Raw genomic sequence first — 20,947 nt, 5'->3', positions numbered from 1 at the left:
ACGCGCCACCCATGCAAGGGAGGGGAAGGGGTTAATTTGACTGGTTACCATTGTCACAGCAACGAAAAATGAAAGGCAATCCAAAATTTTTTAGCTGTCTCACAAAATGAAAGCTGAGAGGAAATAGTCTAATATGCACAGCTGTTTTGGTAAAAACTGTCTAAAAGGGAATTTAGCCTCAGTTTAGAGAGAATTCTTCTCATCTTCTGTTCTATATCATATGTCTATTATATACATGTATGTATATGTGTTACTTATTATTGGTTTTGTATTGTAGACATACCTTTATACCTCATGAGCAACCCCCGAAGAAGGGATGTCTCATCTTCTGTTTGTTGTATGTCTAAGGTCCTGGCAGTCTTATGTGTGAGCTGCCAATATACACATATCTAAAAGCCAAATATGTTTATACTGATATACAATAACATGTATACTGTTTTATATCCTTTGTTACTGGTGCTGTTTTGCCTGAAGTGCCTATAAAATGTCCAAATGGTTGGAGGATATTCTTCTTTTGGCTTAGTCTGGGATGAAGGCTCTCTCACAGTTCCTCACCATACATGTTTGTATCTCGTGGACAGGAAATGTGAAGAAATCTCTTCAAAATTGTGTACTTGTCTTTCTTCTCACGTCCTTCTAGGTTTCAACAGGTATCATGCAGAAAGATGCCAGTCAGCACTGAGAAAAAGAGAGATTGCTGGCATCATGAATACCATAATCAGACCAGGAAGCTTTGGTTTTGCATGTTCGAGGAATATGGAGTACGTTTGGCAAGACTGTCTATACCACAGCATAGCAGACGTACTGTAATTACTTTACATATCTGGATGTACAATTTATATTATACTACTGATGTAATTTTTTTATTGATCTGTTAAAAAATTAAATACATATTTTTAGCAAAGGTTTAAAACTCAGCGTATAGGCTGATATTATATAATATTATAGGCTATATTTGTTTTATTTAAAAGATTTGATGTGGCAAAAATGTAAAAAAAAAAAAAAATTCTAACAGTTTGGAGGATTCTGAGTGATTTACTATTGCTTTTCTTCACTGTTGTGAATATAGCCCCATCACATAAAAAGTGTGCCTTCCCAGTCTATGGATTATACAGTGTCAGGAAAAAGCATATGAACCCCTTGGAATTAACTGGTTTTCTGCAGTATTTTGCCATAAAATGTGATCTGATCCTCATCCAAGTCCCAAAAATAGACAAACAAAATCCCTGGAATTCATAAAGACTGACGCAGGCAGATTTTGTGAAAGTGTCTATTTTACATTCTAAAAATGGTGAAGAAAGTGCCAGATTCATATACCTGAACTTGTCTAGAACTTTCACTGGAATTTGGTACATTCTGCGCCACCCTTAGAATGCACAAGAGACACTTCAGCAAAATCTGTCTGAGCCAGTATTTTTTCTCTGTACACAAAAAGGTAGTTGGTCTTAAATAGCTCCACTTTTTCATTTGGCGCATTAAATGCTACACAATGTGAAAGTGGCGCATTCAACGTGACACAATGTAAAAGTGACACATTTTAGAACTACCTGAATTTGATGCACGAGTCGCATTTAGAACCAAAAGTAAAACAAATGCTTCATGACTTTGGTGCAGTACATTATCCAGAGTGGATAAGCCAGAAAAGTGCCAATGTGCATAAGCTAATAACACACAAACAGTTCTAATTTCCTGTGACTTTATTGAACACACTCATTAAACATTCACAGTGGAGAAAAAAGTAAGTGAATCCTTGGAGTTAATAGCTGGCACAGCTTTGGCAGCAGTGACTTCAAGCAAGCACTTTCGGTAGCTCTGGATCAGACCTGCACACCGTTCAGGAGGAATTTCTGACCATTCCTCTTTACAAAACTGAACAGCTCTATTGAGGTCATTAATCACAATACATATTTGTACTAGAATTGTTTAAATAATTACTTTAAAAATATATTACCTCAGTCAATCCCTGTAGCTGCAGAATTTGTTTTTTTTTTTTTATCTAGTATTCTGGATCTTCATAGCAGCCAGCCGCTTCCCTTTGATTCCAAAACTACATGTCCCATGGTTTCTTGCAGCGCCCCTAGTCTGCTGAGCCAGAGTGAAAGAACATATCCCCATGCACCCTTTAGATCAGTGTTGCCAACCTATCAGATTGAAATTTACTGACACGACACCAAAAATTTACTGGCATTTCCAAAAGTTGCAAAATTACAGTTTTAAGTGCAAATTTCAGTATTTAGGCTACAAACATGTGCAATAAGCAATGATTTAAGGTAGATATTTAGGCAAAAACATATTTATTATTTTATTTTTAATTTAATAAAATTGACTCTCACGGTGATACTAACAGCAATGTGCATGACGCGTCCCCTCCTAAATCACAGTAACAGTCTCTCTCCACACCAGGTGGTTCTTCTGTCCACTCCAGTACAAACAGCACTGACAGTCACATTCCCGGCTTGCCTTGCTCCCGTAGATCTGCACACTGGGCTCCGGCCACTCCGCTCGGCTCCCTTGCATCATGACATCACACAACATGCTCAGGCACCATCTCTGCCTAGCTCAAACACAAGATCTCTCTTTTCCTTCCTGACAGAACAGTGGTCTGCCTTGTTTACATAGGCAGACCACCGTTCTGTCATTCCAAGGAATGATAGGCGGGTCCCGGCGGCCATCGCGGCTGCCGAACCCGCTAATTGGCTCCTGCTGTGTCCAATCACATTGGGAGCGGCACTCCGGCGGTGTGCACGCACCCTCCGAAATCTCTTGCACAAAATCACGTACATGATTTTGCGCACCAGGGCCACCCTTCCACAATGTATATGCGGAAGGTGGTTGTGAAATGGTTAAAGCATATGTTTAAATAATACTTGCTCTGGAGGTACTAGTGTATGCTCGCTCCTGAGCTGTCTCTGTGTATCTATGAGACACACAGAGCATGGCTCGGTCCCACCCCCCTCCCTCCTCACTGGCTGTGAATGACAGCAGAAGGAGCCAATATCAGCCACTGCTATGTCTTAGACAATGAAGAGGAAGAGACCCGGGAGAGCTTTTGCTCTTGGGCTCATTGCTGCATCGGACTCAGGTGAATATAAGGTGGGGGGGGGGGTAGCTGAGGGGGGAGTTGCACACTAAAAGTTTGTTACCTTCATGATGCATAGAATGCCTTCCGCCTTTACAATCATTTTAACTATTACTTTTAAAAATGTGTATTTTTTTTTGAAACACTACAGACAAATTTAATTTTGTGAATTAATAGTACAGAGAATATGACAACAATATAGAGGGGTTAAAGAGGGATTAAACAGAAAAAAAATGTTTATTAAACAAATACTTGTTTTTTCATTATACAGGTTTGCTGCAGAACAAGATCATCAAACAGGCCCAGCTACGTTATTGTTACAACTTTACAAAGTTAGACTAATTGATTGCTGTAACTGGCTGCTACAATGATTATTCAAATAGTAGCTGGATTGGTATAAACTGTCAAGTTGGCAGCAGATTTCATGTGCAAACACAGGTTGTGGGGGATCCATTAACTCAAATAATTCATTTGAAGGATGTTTCTATACCGTTGATAGATATCAGAGTCAATATATTCTAGTATATGGGGTTTTTTTTTGGGGTAGAAGGAAGACCACAGGGCGGATGGCATAAGGTTGTTAAGAGAGGTTCCAGAGAATCTTCAGAAATAAACTGTAATACAACCTGAATGTATATACTTCAGATCTGTTCAGTTTTAGAAACACTACCATATTTGTTTTTAGTGTGTGGCTTTGTATTTCGATAACGCTAGGTTGTGTGCTTGTTTCAGTGAGCCATATGGCTGTTCCTTCTTTTGTACTGAAAACAGCTTAAAATAACCAAGGAAAATAATATTTTCAGATGTAAAGAAGTGTAGACCTCGGGCTAAAAATTCTAAAAAAGATTAGGAAATAATAACTGTGACTACATGCACTATTACTTCAGGTGAAAAAAAAGTATGAATAATAAAATCATTGCCTGGTTATTTGGGTATGAAAAGCATAAGTATATCTAGGCTGCTGTAATACAGGGACATTAACACGTTCAAAGTGACTGAATACAGTTTCAGAAATGAGTTTGGAGTCTGTGGGTCATCTATGCAAGGGATTATTCTGCATGTAAGCCCCTAGGTCAGTTTATATTATTTAATTTATCTTTTTGTGGAATCCTAAGAGATTTGCTTCCTTTATCTCCATGAGCAATGAGTCTGCTGTTGTGCGAATGTACATTTACCAACACTATGATTCTATATCTGTTTTTAATAGGGGTTACATCAGAGTACTGAATTGAAGAACTTGCTCTATAGCAGATGTGCTTTTCCAATAGGTTTGCTGCTTATATAAAGATTGTGTATAAATACATATATGCATGCTCACATGGTACACAAATACAGACAATTATTATTCTTTGTGTTTCTGATTCCAGAAGTATTCATTTCTTGAAGAAAACATAACGATATGTCTAAGGCTAGGGGTGAGGTTCGGGTTTGTCCCTACAATGGGTTAAAGGAAAATCTTGAAGATTTAGGATTCACTGCCCCGGTGAATTTATGTGCATATAGCTAGGGAGACTTTTTTAAAACCATAATGTTTTGCACAACCTTTTAACTATGACCAGTAGGTTTGGAAAGGGCAACAATAATGCCTTTATTTAAGCCAACTCATCACTAAAAAAAGGAATGCACAGAAAAGCCATTGTGTCAATGCATTAAAAGCTGAAGTAGGAAAAGCTGGAAAACTGCATAGAGAGAGAGATTAGGGTAGGAAACTTTTTTCTAATGGTTAGCTCTTTTTTTATCATTATTGGGGGCTTTTATTGTTTATTTTCTTTACTTTTAGAAGCTGTTCCATCCATAGGAAACCTTCTTTTTTTTTTCTGCAAGGCTCACCATTAAAAAGGGGCTTTTAGAGCGCATGCTTGGGCGGCCAAAGTGGACGCAAGCCTGAACCGCTCCGCACACTCCCCGCACATACAGCCTTCATTAGTGGCCCTCTTCCCCCGCTCGCTCCAGTACTGTGTCGGGGCGGCGGGGGGTTAACATGGAGACCTGCCTAATGTCATCCCGGTCAGTGGGGAAGACCTTTAACAGTTTCCACTACCCGCCTTGTGTATCTGAGAAGGGATCCAAGATGGTGACCAGCACCAGTTCCATCCACACACACAGGGAAGGGGCAGCTGTAGCCACAGCCACAGCCTCAGAGGGATAAAGTGAAGCCCCCTGGCTCAGAGGAATGCACCACGGACTCTCCCAAAACCCCTCTATCTTCAGGTGAGCAGATGGACCTTTCATATGCTCATTCCAGCCCTGCCAGCTCCCCCTCATAAGCTTCAATACAATCTCCAGGCCATGCTTCCCACACTTCATCTGCTCTGGACAGGGACATGGCAGACATCTTCCTCTGCCAAACCAGTAGCCAGAACACAGATGCTGACAGTCCTAAGGGGTCTCCAGCTCCTTTACCTGCTCCATTACCATAGTCTCCTGACACTATCTTACTTGTCTGCTTTGCTGACATGCTACAGAGGGAATTAGAGAAAGCTACCACTAAAATACCCTCTGATCTGAAACAAGATTTCTAGGCACTGGGATGTCGCCTGGACAGCATTGAGTCTAAAGATAATGATACTGTCCACAGGGTGGTGCTAAATTCCTCTATGATCACTGATCTTTAAGATCGACTAGAGGAAACTAACACTAAAATTGATGACCTTGAAAATCGTGCCAGGCGGTATAACTTCTGGAAAACGGGGACTACCAGAATTTGTAAAGATCTCACTTCTATCACCTACTTATTGATGCAATCTGCTGTACCAGATATTGATGAAATCCATATGGAGATCGACCGCATTCATAGGGCCTTAGTTCCCCCAAAACCTGACGGCCAACTAGAGGCGTGATTGTGAAACGCCATTTCTTCAGAGACAAAGAAGCGGTCATGAAGTATGCTAGGGAACTGGAAGTTGAATGCTTTAAAATCCAGATATTTGTGGACATCTCACAAGCCACTATTAAAAAACCCTTACTTTCTTTACTGATTCAACGTGACATTAGTTTGCGATGGAACTATAATTTTTGGTTGCAATTCACCTATAACGGCAGATCATATTCCTTCTCTACTTTTGCTGACGGTGAAAAAATTCTGCTGAAATTGGGATTCATCTCTCTCAGCCCATCATCTCGGAATCAATCAAGATCCAGCAATCCCCCCTCCTTTGCTTTCACCTCTTTTGGTCTTCCCCATCATCAAAGAAAGCTGCAATTCCACGCTGAGTTACCTGAGAATTTCCTGAACAATTCCAGCTGACTCTCTCTATGGGGGTAGCTTCTTAGTGGTCCTCTTACGGCACAGTAGCCGCTACCTCTGTTTTGTTATTGTCCTTTATATGCCCTAAACCTGGCGTTTTTATTCTCTAGGTCAGGGGTGTCAAACTCAATTTAATCGCGGGCCGCATCAGTATTATGATTGCCCTCTAAAGGGCTGGTTGTATCTGTAAGACTAGATGTCAAGAGCATCCGCTACTCTTACATAAGACGTCAGGAGCCTCTCCACCATCATAAGTTGAGTCCCAAACCCTCCCTTACATCACAGTGCACCTCCCTTACCTTGTGGTGCTGCTGGAAAGAAGCTGGAGGCATTGCTGGAAAGCAGAAAGTATAAGGTCTAGAAGAGGACCAGAGCTCTCCTGCAGCTACAGGAGAGGAGCGAGGGCCACATAAAATGGCCTGGAGGGCCGGATTCGGCCCGCGGGCCTTGTGTTTGACACCTGTGCTCTAGGTGATCTTGAAACTTTTGGTTTGCAGATTTACCTCTTTAGTTATGCACCATATACCTACAAATTAATAAATAAAGAAAAGTGCAGTGCTAAATTAGAGAGAACTATGACAGCTCCCAATATAAGTGATATAGTGCAGTCCAAATCAATGGTGAAAACAATCGAAAAATTCAAAAAAAGTCCCAATGGTAAGTGAAGGGTAAAACATCCAAAATGATCAGGTGGATCGTGATGTATGTCCCGTCACCAACACCAAAATAAATACTGCGCTCACCAGATGATGTTGACCCAAATTACTGTACAGCATAAGGGTCAAATAGAGCTCATAAGATGATATAGGATTTCTTGAAATAGACTGTAACCATGGATGTTCCCCAGGTAGATGTCCAATAGGGTGAATGGAGGATGATGCTCACAGATATTCAGGACCTTGTGAATGTAGACCAAAGAAAACAAACATAGTGTAAAACCCCAAAAATACATTTATTTACATAAGGGAAATGCGCTCACAAACAGTCCCAGTGGTACAGGCAAATAAGCAGGCAAATCAGGCTACAAAGGCACGATGCTGATGCATTTCGTCCCATAGGACATTCTCAAAGGATTTGACCAGCCTTCTTTATATACCTACTAATTGTTGACTTTTTATAACTGTTTTACCCCTTTTGTTTTCTTACGCTGCTCAAGGGCTCCTAGCAGGGCCTATTTATTTTACTCACTATTTAATACGTGTGCGGGAGGAAGCTATGCACTCTCCCAGTTTGTTGCATTCTTCCCATTGGTTGACTTTGGCAGAGACTCCCACATTCCCAGAACTTGGTTTCTGGACTACGTGGTATTAAAATTCACTGTTTACAGTTGGTCAATTTAACTGCTATGCTACACTCTTTGATACTGGGCATTCTTAAGCCCATGTATCTTTTACCCTTTTTTCTTCTTGCTCAATCTTCTGCTTCTAATCTTTTTCCCTTTTCCTTTCCGGGCTCAGTTGGAATTTTTCCTGGATTCCCAAGATTTATGAACGTGGGTGTTGGTGGGTAAGTCTGCCTGTTTACAGATATTTTTATCCTTTGCCATGTCCAAGTTAAATAACACCACTGGAACTGTACGACTGCTTTCTCATAATGTTCAGGGGCTGGGCTCACCTGCTAAACATATTAAAGTATTCAACTACTATAGATCACTGGGTGCTGATATTGTAGCCCTTCAGGAAACGCACTTTACTTCTTTTTTTGCTCCCTGCTATATACATAAAGACTACCCCGTTTGTTACTTTGCTAATCCTACAGAGAAAAAAAGAGGGACAGCGCTCTGTTTGTCACGACGACTTTCCTTTACAGAAACCAAAATATTAAAAGATAAAGATGGGCGCTACTTACTGATGAAGGGGCACCAGGGAGAGAACTTGGTAACATTTTTGGTTTATTATGCTCCTAATATGAACCAGCTGGCCTTTCTCCATTCCTTACTTCGATCATCGCTAGAGTTCGAGGGAGATGTAATTTTGGCTAGTGACTCTAGCTTGGCGCTAGATTATATTTAAGACAAATCTCAGACATCTCAACTGCAATCCACCTCTAAGCAGAGCCACAAATTTGCTCAACTTTTACATCATCATGATCTTCTTGATGCTTGGAGGGAAACCAATCCTACCGCTCGAGACTACTCTCACTTCTCCACAGCCCACAACCGCTAATCCTGCATTAACCTTGTATTTCTCCTTTCGCGGCTGTTAACCAAATTACTTTCGGCTAAGATAGTCTCGACGCCCTGCTCCGACCACGACCCTGTAGCTGTATTGGTCTCTAGTTTGATGGTCATATTGGCCAAATCTCATTGGCAACTGAATGAATCAATCCTCAGTAATGAATCCTATTGCTTGGATATTATTACCCACTTGAAAACATATTTTGACACTTATAAAGCCCCCCCATCAACTGGGTGGCACACAAAGCTTCTATTCGGGGTTTTCTAAATCAGCTGTCATCTAGACTTAAGAAACCTCGCAATTACTACTAAAACTAAGGAATATGAAGCCCTAGCTAACCAACACAAAAATTCCCCCCACCCAGATCTATTGAATAAACTTGAACAGGCCTGCACGGAACTTAATATTTGCCTTACTACGAAGGCAGAGAAATATTTACACTGGGCTAACCATAAATTCTTTACCTGGCGTGACCGACCGGGTTCATTGTTAGCACGTAAACTTACCCCTAAACACACATATACAGCTCTCCCAAAAATTAGACTCTCTGGAGGCAATCTTTCTCAAAATCCCCAAAAGTATTCTCCAAGAATTTCAGGTATTTTATACCAAACTATACAACCCTCCTCAGGGTCCTGTTCCTGCTTCCATTAGTAGTTTCCTTATCCTTACCGTCTCTCACGGAATCCCATAGGGAACTCATGGATCAACCCATTACAGGTGAAGAAATTCACACCATTATTAGGACACTGTCCTTAAATAAGTCTCCAGGTCTCGAGGATCTCCCCAATAATTATTATAAAAAGTTTTCTGAACAGTTGGCTCTCTATTTTACTTCCTTGCGTGATGGTGATGCGATTCCTTTTGAAGAAAACAGGGCCTTCGTTAGCGTCATACCCAAACCGAATAAAGACTCTACTGACATTCTTAACTACCGCCCTTTTTCATTGATTAATTGTGGCCTCAAAATTCTAACAAAACTTTTAGCTTTACGTTTAGGTACATTTCTAGCACAATATTTACCACTCTAGAGGCCTTCGGATTTGACTCTACTTTTATTTCACTATTAAAAATGCTTTATAGCACTTCGTCAGCCCAGGTTTCTATTAGGGGTTTTAGGTCGCTCTTGTTTCCTTTTCGATGTGGAACACGACAGGGTTGCCCACTTTCTTCTTTGCTATTTGCATTGGCAATTGAACCCTTAGCTATAGCAATTCAATCCCTTTTATTTCACTATTAAAAATGCTTTATAGCACTTCGTCAGCCCAGGTTTCTATTAGGGGTTTTAGGTCGCTCTCGTTTCCTTTTCGATGTAGAACACGACAGGGTTGCCCACTTTCTTCTTTTCTATTTGCATTGGCAATTGAACCCTTAGCTATAGCAATTCAATCCCATTCTAGTATACATGTCATATGTTGTGGGCAACAGAAAAATAAATGCTCCTCATGCATGTCACTAACCCTAAAACTACCCTACATAATTTACTGACTTTGTTACACCAATTTTCACAACTCTCAGGACTTTCTCTGAACACCCAAAAAACAACAGCCCTTAACGTTTTTTTACCTCCCTCGACGGTGCTGACCTTACGCAACACCTATAGCTTTCAATGGGCATTAAACTCCCTTCCCTATTTAGGTATACAACTGACTCCTTCAATCCACACTCTCTATCTGGCTAAATATCCTCCCCTTTTCCGTCAACTTCGGGAAGATCTTCGACGGTGGGCAGACTATACCTTATCTTGGTTTGGCAGAATTAAATTTCTATCTATCCAAAATACTCTATTTTTTTTAGAACCCTACTGATTGCTGTCCCAAGGGGAGATTTATATTGTCTACAATCGGAAGTTCTTCGCTTTATTTGGGGCAAAGAAACCCAAGAATGAATAAATTGACGTTATATGTCTCGAAACCGAGTGGTGGGCTTGGCCTCCCTAATTTATAGGCTTATTATCAAGCTGTTCAAATAACTCAACTTTCATACATGACAGTCAGGTGGTCCACACCTCTTTGGGACTCTATTAAAGCTCTCTCCTGCCACCCCCTTGCCATTGGTTCTCTAATGTGGCTTCCTAGCTGTCTTCGTCCCCCTATTTTATGTCCTACCCTGTCCCATTCCCTAGTTGTTTAAGATGGTGTAAAACATTGAAAACCCCTGTGATCTCCGCATACCCCACTGGCTCCCTTGTTTTGCAATCCTGAGTTCTCTCCCTGATTAACTCCGATGCCATTTTTATGGTGGCTTAACAAAGGGCTTTTCAGGATAGGTGATTACCTCAATGGCGACCAACCACACTCTTTACAATATTTTAAAGACATAATACAAATGCCCTCTAGCAAAATATTCTGATATCAGCTTATCTCTTTTATACAATCCAAACTTAATTTGCTACAGAGACCCCTTACACTTACAAATTTGAACTATCTTGTCAAACAAAAGGCCTCCTATGGGGACAGATATCTACGGTGTACACCACTCTTACTGATCCGAATACTAAAATCCCTTACATGTATACTTACATGTATCAATGGGAATGTAATTTGAATACCACTTTTCAATTATCTGACTGGCAAGATATTGCCTATGCATTATCCTAAATATCCATTAACACAACATTAATTGAAGCAAATTATAAAACGCTCTTACGTTGGTATTTAGTCCCGATCTGCATCCCCCATTTGCTTTAGATGCTGTGGCCAGATGGTTACAATGTATTGAGTTTGGTGGCAATGCCCGGTAGTCACCAGATTCTGCATTTGCATATTTAATTTGATACATTCAGTGACAGGGCTTAATATCCGTAGATTCCAGGAACCAGCGCTTTTTCAAAAGCTTCCTGAGGAGGTCCCCAGAAAATCGATAAAACTCATCACATATATATTTTTAGCAGCCAGATATATATATATATATATATATATATATATATATATATATATATTTTAAAGATAAGGTTTGTTCCTGTTTTGGTATAGTTGCCGACAAAGTGTGCAAAACTTTGTACAAAATATGTACTAACAGTTGAATAGGGATGGTGGCAACCAATACCTACACTAGAAGTCGTGGAATAATTTTTTAATTCTTGACGAGAGCTTGGCAGTCATTGGCCAGTGGCAGAACAGTTTTTCCACAGTGAGAACAGGGACAGCCACAGCAAACTATCGGTTTATTTATATCTTCAAATCAAAGTAGATCTATTGTGGTGGGTAGGAAAGTGCGCTGATTCAATATAGGGTGTGCTGCTACCTTAGAGTGTATGTTGTAGAATAGGTAAAGAAATCAGGTGCGCTGCCCTAGTGCATATGTGCAACATACATCATTTTGTATGTTGCACATATGCACTAGGGCAGCGCACCTGATTTCTTTACCTAAAGTAGATCTATTACCATTTGAGTTATACAGTATGTCACTACCTGAAAAAAATCTTTTTATAAAGAGTCATTTTACCTTCCAAACCTAAGACAAAATGAATCCCTGACACCCTCCCCACTCCTCTTGTCCCTGCTGCACCTTTCTGCATGTGCTGAGAATCATCCAGCTGCCACATCTGTCAGTGTACCAATCCATACACTTGTAAACTCCATACACAGCCCCGGAGGCTGTGTAGCAGCATAATGCAGCCAGCCTTGCAAATCTGGTACCAAAAACCCCAAAAAGCACTCTTTGTTCTTCAGAATGTAAGCTTGAATGATGAATGTTGATTTTTTTGAGCCCCCATGAAATGGTGGAACAAGAAGCTGGTACCCCTTTATATGGTATTATATTGCTAGCGTGCTCCAGTGACAAGGAGACATTGCCTTCCACATGCTGCACATGTTGCAGAAGGGGACAGACTCCATCAGCTGGAACGGGAGCAGCTCTAAAGCCAGTAAATGTGTCAAACTAGATTTAAACATTGGGCATGGAGGTGCCTTTGTGCATATTTTTTCTTTTGCTCCAGCAGCTAGAGATGGTGTCCCATTTCTGCCTGGTCAAAGATGTCTCTGAAGATTATAGAGTGGGGTTGGAAGACTTTCAGCATTGTTGCAGTTTACACTTGGCCTTACTAATCATGACCCCATGCTGACCCTGTTCACTACTTTATGTCCCATAAGCTATGCCTCTCAAACCCAATATAAGACTTACAATATTGGTTGAGGCCCCAGATGTAGCAATGGATGCAGATAGAGATTTGGAGGAGTAGTGGGAAAGGTGTAAAAGAAGGGTAAAGAAGAAGGAGGACCGAGGGCCTTTGGCTGCCAATGGGAACCCTTGATGTGCTGCTGCTATCGAGCTTTGTAGTAAACAATCATGTATCTCCTCATGCATGTGGTACTCAAATGACAAAAAAAGAGCGACAAATCTGAAAAAAAACAATATTTTTCACATTCTGCTATAAGACATTCCCCCAAAAAAATGTAAAAATCAAATTTTTTTTAACATTTTAGGCCAATTTGTTTTCTGCTACATATTTTTGGTAAAAAAAGAAAAAATCGCAATAAGCGTATTTTGATTGGTTTGCACAAAAGGTATTGCGTCTACTAACTACGGGAAAGATTTATGTCATTTTTTTTTTTTTTTTTACTAGTAATGGCAGCGATCTGAGATTTTTGGCGGGAATGCGACATTGCGGCAGACAGATTGGACCCCTGACTGAAATTTTTGACACTTTTGGGGGGACCAGTGGCATTACTACAGTAATCAGTGCTAAAAACATGCACTGTTACTGTAATAGTGAAACTGGCAGGGAAGGGGTTAACAGTGTGGGTGATCAAGTGGTTAAATATGTACCTAGGGGCATGTTTATAACTGTGGGGGGGCGTGGCTTGTGGAATGACAATAGAGACATGTGATCCTATATAGAAGGATCACAGGGGCTCTATGATCATTCCAGGGAGAAGAACAGTCAGCTTTGTTTACAACAGTTGACCGTTCTTCTCTCTCAGTGGGGAATGATCACGGGTGTCAGGCAGCAATCAGAACCACCTGCCTGCTGCACCGGTTTCTCCGCTGATGAGCGGGGGTGGGAGCGCGCTGCCAATGGCAAGCGCTTGCCCCCTAGCTGCCTCCAAGTGAACAACGTAGCCCTATGTCGGTTAGCTTGGAAGAGCCACACTGCCGCAGTAAATATGCGGTAAGCGGTCGGCAACCGGTTAAAAATGGATCCTGTTTTATAATCCTCAAAATCTCTTGAGTATTTTTTTTTCTGATCTTTTTCTTCTTTTTACAAATTATTTTTTTAATTTGCGGACAAAGAATTTTATTCAACCGAACCCTTAAATGGCAAACGTTTGTCTTTGAGTTCTTTTATTTCCTTATCTATAATGGGTAGCCTGCTACGTTTCCTCAAAACTAAAAAGCCAAGGAGTTTGGTACCAGCCTCATTAAAGTATTTAAACCATGAGTCTAGTTCCAAATCCCCCTGTGGGGGGAATACCTTCCATCTCAGGCTTCTTGAAACCATCTGTTCTGCTATATACTGTTCCAAGAAAGCTATGTCCTATTCCAGATGCTGACTGATTTTAAGGTATTGTTAGAGATATAAATATGCAATGGCCAGAATTTTTTTTTGATGTTTTAGAGGATGAAACGCGTCAAATTTCTTGTTATTCAGGCCATTGCATCTCAAATTTATATGCTGGATGACGATAAAAGTGCTTGTTACTTGGATATGATGTAAGTTTTCTACCTTTTATAAATAAAATTTGGAGATACAATTTTACACTATGTGGAGGCTCTTTTTATCTCTATGGTCCAACGCATTGTACGATACTACTCCGTGAGTGTCGGTCCTTCCTATCATGGAATTACTTTGAGAAACTTCCAAACTTCTGCCTTCAAGCACCATCCTTGGGTATATCCTAATGCGGTTGACTCAGTGCTAATGGTAAATCTTTATAGAGCGGTGGACGGTCACATAGTAGTGATTGAAGCATGGATGGTGGCATGATCAACTTATATTACAGTGTCTGCACCAAGATCTTGTTTCCTTTATTATTTTTTTTCATATTTTTGTGGACTTTATCATTATTATATGGACTTTATTGTCAATACCATTCAATTTTGGCACCTTTGCACCTTTATGTCTTATTAGATATTTACAATTTGAGATTTTCATGTTTATACACTTGTTTTAGCGCTGCACTTTTTACCATATATGTTTATTGCAATGTTTTGTCCATTATAGTGCGAGCAGCTGTGGATACAATTTGAATCAGCATGGTATTTGCCCATATACACTTCATTGAAAAAAGTTTGATGGGAGAGCTGACTTATAATCGGAGGGGGGGGGGCGGGATTGTAGTCACATGTTCCAAACCACATTATCAGCCATACTCTGCCACATGACCACAGTTCACAATTTGAGTTATAAACTGTGGGGTGTTTGCTATTGGCATTTAGGGAACCAAATCCATAAGTTTGCAAACTGCAAACAACTAAAATTTGTCAAAAACCTAACTCATCGGTGAACCTGAACCTCATCTCTACTCATCAGTGATGACCCTGTCTAATTGAAGTTTAGGATGTTTATATATTGCTTCAAGCTGAACTGTGTTTTGTCAAATGTGTCATCTACAATGATTGTCTATCAACCACAACAGACTTTAATCTGACAGTGTTACTACTGACTTGAATTTTGGGGAAATACACAGATCAGAACTGCAATCATTTCCTGCAGCAGCTGATTGAATGCTGGTTCCCGGGCAGGACCATTGAACAGAAGCCAATCTAATGACTGACTTCTGTTGAACAGACAGGACTACACCCATATTTCAAAACAGTCGATTCCTGCTGAACCGGCCAAATTTCACTATGTGTATACCCAGCTTTAGTCGCATTTAAATGTAGCGCTACCCCCACGAGGGCCACTTGAAGATGTTTGACCCAGTGGTTGCCCTGACCTTAAAAGTCTCTGGGTTCAGACATTTCTGGCTGTAACAGTGCAGACACCAAACTGTAATGCAGTAAATCATTCTTTACTTAAAATTTTTCAATTAGCAAATCAATGAGAGGTAGCATTGGTACACAGAAGATTATTACAGTTAGTACACTAAACAGAATAATTGTGGGCATAAGATATCAAAGAGAAAGAACAACAGCAACTGGCAACCTGAATAGAGCCTATGACCCCCGTTAAGGAAAAGGGAAGGAGAATGACCAGCTTGCTGTCAGACTATTCCCTTCTATGCTTGGTGCCACAACCCCACAATAAACTAAAAATATCTAGAAATACTTCACAAGTTAACCACCAACTATAGAACACTGGTCTCTAAAAGAAAGAGTTCTTTGCAGAGATGAACATATGATACCCAATGCCCCTTTTGGGTGGGGGGGCGGGGATGAGGCAATGACAGTCCTTTTGTTGAAGATGTTCTGTGTCTTCAGCTAAATCAAGACAGCAAATGTACAGTGTCTCCTTAACCAGTTGTCGACTACACGCCGCCTATTTACTGCGGCAGCGTGGCTCTCCCAGGCAAACCGATGTAGGGCTACATCGGTTGCGCGCCTGCAGCTCCTCAGCGGGGAAGCCGATGCATGGGGCAGGCGGCTCCGATTGCCGCCTGACACCCACGATCGTTCCCCGCTGAGAGAGAAGAACGGTCAGCTGTTGTAAACACAGCTGACCCTTCTTCTCCCTGAAATGATCACAGAGCCCCTGTGATCCTTCTATATAGGATCACGGGTCTCTATGGTCATTCCACAAGCCACACCCCCCACAGTTAGAAACACGCCCCTAGGTACACATTTAACCCCTTGATCAACCACACTGTTAACCCCTTCCCTGCCAGTGTCAGTAACAGTGCATATTTTTAGCACTGATTACTGTAGTAATGTCACTGGACCCCCAAAAGTGTCAAAAATGTCAGTCAGGAGTCCGATCTGTCAGCCGCAATGTCACAGTCCCGCAAAAAATCGCAGATCGCCGCCATTACTAGTAAAAAAAAAAACAATAAAAATGACAAATCTTTCCTGTAGTTAGTAGATACGATAACTTTTGCGCAAACCAATCAAAATACGCTTATTGCGATTTTTTACCAAAAATATGAAGCAGAAAACAAATTGGCCTAAAATGTTAAAAAATTTAGTTTTTTCATTTTTTTTTTTTTTGCGGGGGGGGGGGGGGGGAATGTTATATAGCAGAATGTGAAAGATTTATTTTTTTTTTTCAGAATTGTCGCTCTTTTTTTGTTTATAGCGCAAAAAAAAAATCGCACAGGTGATCAATACCACCAAAAGAAAGCTCTATTTGTGGGAAAAAAGGACATCAATTTTATTTAGGTACAGCGTCGCACAACCGCGCAATTGTCCGTTAAAATAACGCAGTGCTGAATCACAAAATATGGCCTACTCATTAAGGGGGCAAATCTTTCCAGTCCAGAAGTGGTTAAACAGGCTTTGATAAGGGAAGCAAATTGAACTGCCTTTTGCGGATTGGACTCCACACTCCCGTTGGAGGCTCCCCTTGCTGCCTAGGCCTCAGCACTGACTTGAACTTCTCTGGCTGTCTGGGTCACTGCTGTCCGGATGAAGGCCGAAGTCTGAAGAGAGTGATACCGTCCCAACACAGGCTATAAATCACCTCTCCCTGCAATCTGTTCTCTCTCTCCCAAGCCATCTGGAACTTGTAGTCCATAGCAGTCCGACTTCAGTATCAACCATGCCTACTACATGCCCCAAGATTCTTTGCTCCACTCTCAGGTCTTATTCTGCGTTTAGGATGTGACAACCCAGAGTCCTGGCTGAGTACTACAGGGAGAAGCCCCACTGCAACAAATACTGTAGATAGTCTCCTGATCACTCAGGCGATTTCAGCCAGCTCCTGGCTACATAAATGTATAAGTGCATGTGTAAATAGCCTTCTATATCATACCTTTGTGTCAATTGTCCCTCTTGTTATGGAGTAACATCAAGTTGTGCGCCATTTTTTATATTGGTTTTGAAGCAATTATTGTAAGTTGTGGTGTCCACACATTCAAGCAGATTGATTAGCCAGAATGACAGAAGTGTTGAAGGAAGATAGTGAGAGAGAGAAAGGGATAGATAGATAGATAGATAGATAGATAGATAGATAGATAGATAGATAGATAGATAGATAGATAGATAGATAGATAGATAGATAGATAGATAGATAGATAGATAGATAGATAGATAGATAGATAGATAGATAGATAGATAGATAGATAGATAGATAGATAGATAGATAGATAGATAGATAGATAGATAGATAGATAGATAGATAGATAGATAGATAGATAGATAGATAGATAGATAGATAGATAGATAGATAGATAAAAAAGGAAGGACAGACAGGTGAATAGACAAATTGAAACAGTATGCTGGCTAACGTTTAACTTTTCTTGCACTAAAGTATTGCATGTTTTCACTTTTTCCTGTGGCTTTTCTTTTACACCCAAAATTAAATGGCAGGTAAGATGTATTGTGATTTTAAAAACGGTATATGGATTACAGGTGTAAAGATAAAGGTTCAGAGTCTTCTGGTACTTAATCACTCAGACCAACCACATAATGGACCTGAATTGCAGTTTCTCAAAACTAAATCACCACCAACTAAGTCACCCAAAAGCCATTTTCTACAATTCACACAACAGTTTATTGTACAATATACAAAAATGGGATACATGTATTAAAAACTATAATATACATTAAAATATTGCTGTATATGCCCTCCCTACAAAAACACACTTCTGCTCAGATGCTCAAAAACCGATACAAGTTCACAGGACTTCCATTGTAGGACTATAACGTGGCTGCAAAGCATTCCACACATTAGGTTTGGTATCCCCTTGTTAATCTCAATAAGGAAATAAACTGCCAAACATGATGTATACGCACACCCAGGGTTAATGAATATTTATTAGAACAATCCTGCAAGTCCAGTGCATGAACAAAATGCCAGTGTATACTGTATCACTTGTGCTGTAAATACCAGACAAAAAATCTGAGATACACTTAACAGAGTCCAAAAACACTCAAAGATGCACTTGATGACTTAGGCTATGTTCACATCTTGGCGTTGCTATTTACAGTCATTTTTTAGGTGTTTTTTCAGACGTTTTTATGGGTGTTTTTTTCAGGCGTTTTACAAGCGTTTTACACGCGTTTTTACAGACTTTTTTGTGCAGGCATTTTTAGGTTGACAAGTGACCAATGGAAAAAATAAAAATGCCTGTAATCTGCCCAAAAAGAAGCTCATGTACTTTTTTGAGCTTTGGGCATTTTGATTAAAACTTCAAAACGCTCAGATGTGAACAGGGGCCATTGAAATGAATAGGATTTGTCTTGTTGGGCGTTGTTTGAGCTGATCCTAGAGCAGAAAAACGCCCCAAAAACGCCCCAAAACGCCTACATGTGAACTTAGCCTTATAATTCAATAAAGCACAGATGTATCTGGGTATGCCCTGGAAGCTATTGTTTTTAAATCCAGGCAGAAATTAAAACATTTCCATCCACATATAGGTGTAATTTCTACCAAAAACAAAAACCAAAGGTAAAAAAACATTCAAGACATAAGCTGAATGCGAAGAAAATCTGTGATACACAACCTGTGTATAAACACATCCAAGCACTTGAGTAGTATGAAGGGAGAGAGAGACCCTGGGGTCCAAGACAGTCTGCACCTGACCACTTTTGCTGTTTCTTGTCAGCTGTTTCAGAAATAATCCTTCAATGGAATGGTTCATGTAAGTCGTAATATGAGGGTCCAGGAGAAAGTTTCTCTGACACCCGCAGATGCCAATGATGACGTCACAGAGATAGCCTCTCATGATATTATCTATGTTTGTCCCCTCCCTTCTTGATATCCATACCACTTAAACACAGCTTACATAAAAAGTATCCAACATGCACAGTGAAATATCCAATATGTATACACTCTATGCCTAAGTAAGTGAAAACTGAAGGCAGAATTTGCAAGCTGGACTTATTTTCCCTCCACTACATTGTGACATTTTCATTCAATAATCAAAAATCAAAATATAGAAGTGCAGCACAAATCCTAAATGTGAGGGCAGAAGATACATCTAGCACATTTATGATTTGCGCTGCACTTCTATATTTTGTATTTATTCTTTCTAGGCTTTTTTCAATGTACCTGGTATAGTGTTCAGCCTGCATTTCTATTGCATTCTTATCCAGTATTTGCGCTGATTCATTTTATATCATTTGGTTCAATATTTAAAAACCCTCAAATAATACACCCACCAAAGGCATGCACATTGACAACAGTATATAAAATTTAGATCTAAAAAGGGGAAGAAACTTCTGGTATCCCTGGAAATGGTGGAAAGAGCTTTATGGAGTGGATCAGTGTTTTGTATTTCTTGTGGATTAATTAGAATTTCTGTTGACAAATAACATATTTTGATATGATGATCAGCATCAAGCCCAAGCCTTTTTGTCCATGTGGGGAACATATACAGGGGTATTTTAGCATATACCATTGTTTTTTTTTTTTTCACATGTATCCTATTTTTTGTACAGTATATTGTACAGTAAATTGTTGTGCGAAGTGTGAGAAGCGACTTCTGAGTGACTCAACTAATTTCTTTATACAAGGGGATAGTGAACAAACAAAAGAAAAATCTTCATCAAATAATTACATGTTTAATATGAATTTATTGATGAATTAATTAGGTTTTATATATTTACATTCTTATTTGTTTTGATTATATTGCACAGATAATTTTTGGTATTTATATTTCACGCTACACATACACAGGAAAGCTCCCCTGAGTGTGGGACTTTTTAGGGACACATTTCAAACCAATTCATCAATATATGCAAAAATAATAATATTTATTAAAGTGACAAAAATATAAGTATAAACAGTAAAATCACAGGCAATAAAAAGGCAAGAATAGAACCATAACCATGTAGATGACAGGAACCTGAGCCCGATATATTTTGGAAAATAACTTTCCTTCTTCAAGGGCGGTTCTCTTTTAGAAGTGCTCTGACAACAGAATAATAATATAATTACAACACTATACATCATGACAGCATTCATTTTTACATTTCATATATCATGTATATAAATACAGCATTGTGCAGGTATACATGTCGTTTCATATTTGTTTTAAAGACTTATACATATATCTATGTTGAGAGAAAACACTTACATGGTTATTCTTGCAATATATTATATAGCCTGTCGAACAAGTTAAAAGCAAGCTGGTTCACCGCATTTGTGGATCCACATTGTTGTTGTATATATCCCATAGGTCGTGTACATGACCTGTGTGTTGGGTTTAGCCGTAACGTAGGATCTGAGTGAGCCCCCGTGCCTCCAAATCACTGTGGCCACCTGAAGTCCCAAGAGGGTTGGACACCAAGGCACTGGCAGAGTGAGCCAACTAAAGAAAAATAAATATAAAATACATGCGGCATATCAATCATGGGGTCTAGTTGAGCTACAAAATATATTGTTTTGTAATTAAGGATCAC

Source organism: Pelophylax lessonae (assembly GCF_965119305.1).
Source record: "Pelophylax lessonae genome assembly, chromosome: 5".
NCBI classification, from domain to species: domain Eukaryota; kingdom Metazoa; phylum Chordata; class Amphibia; order Anura; family Ranidae; genus Pelophylax; species Pelophylax lessonae.
The sequence above is the reverse complement of the archived record's forward strand: the minus strand, read 5'-3'. Positions refer to the sequence as shown.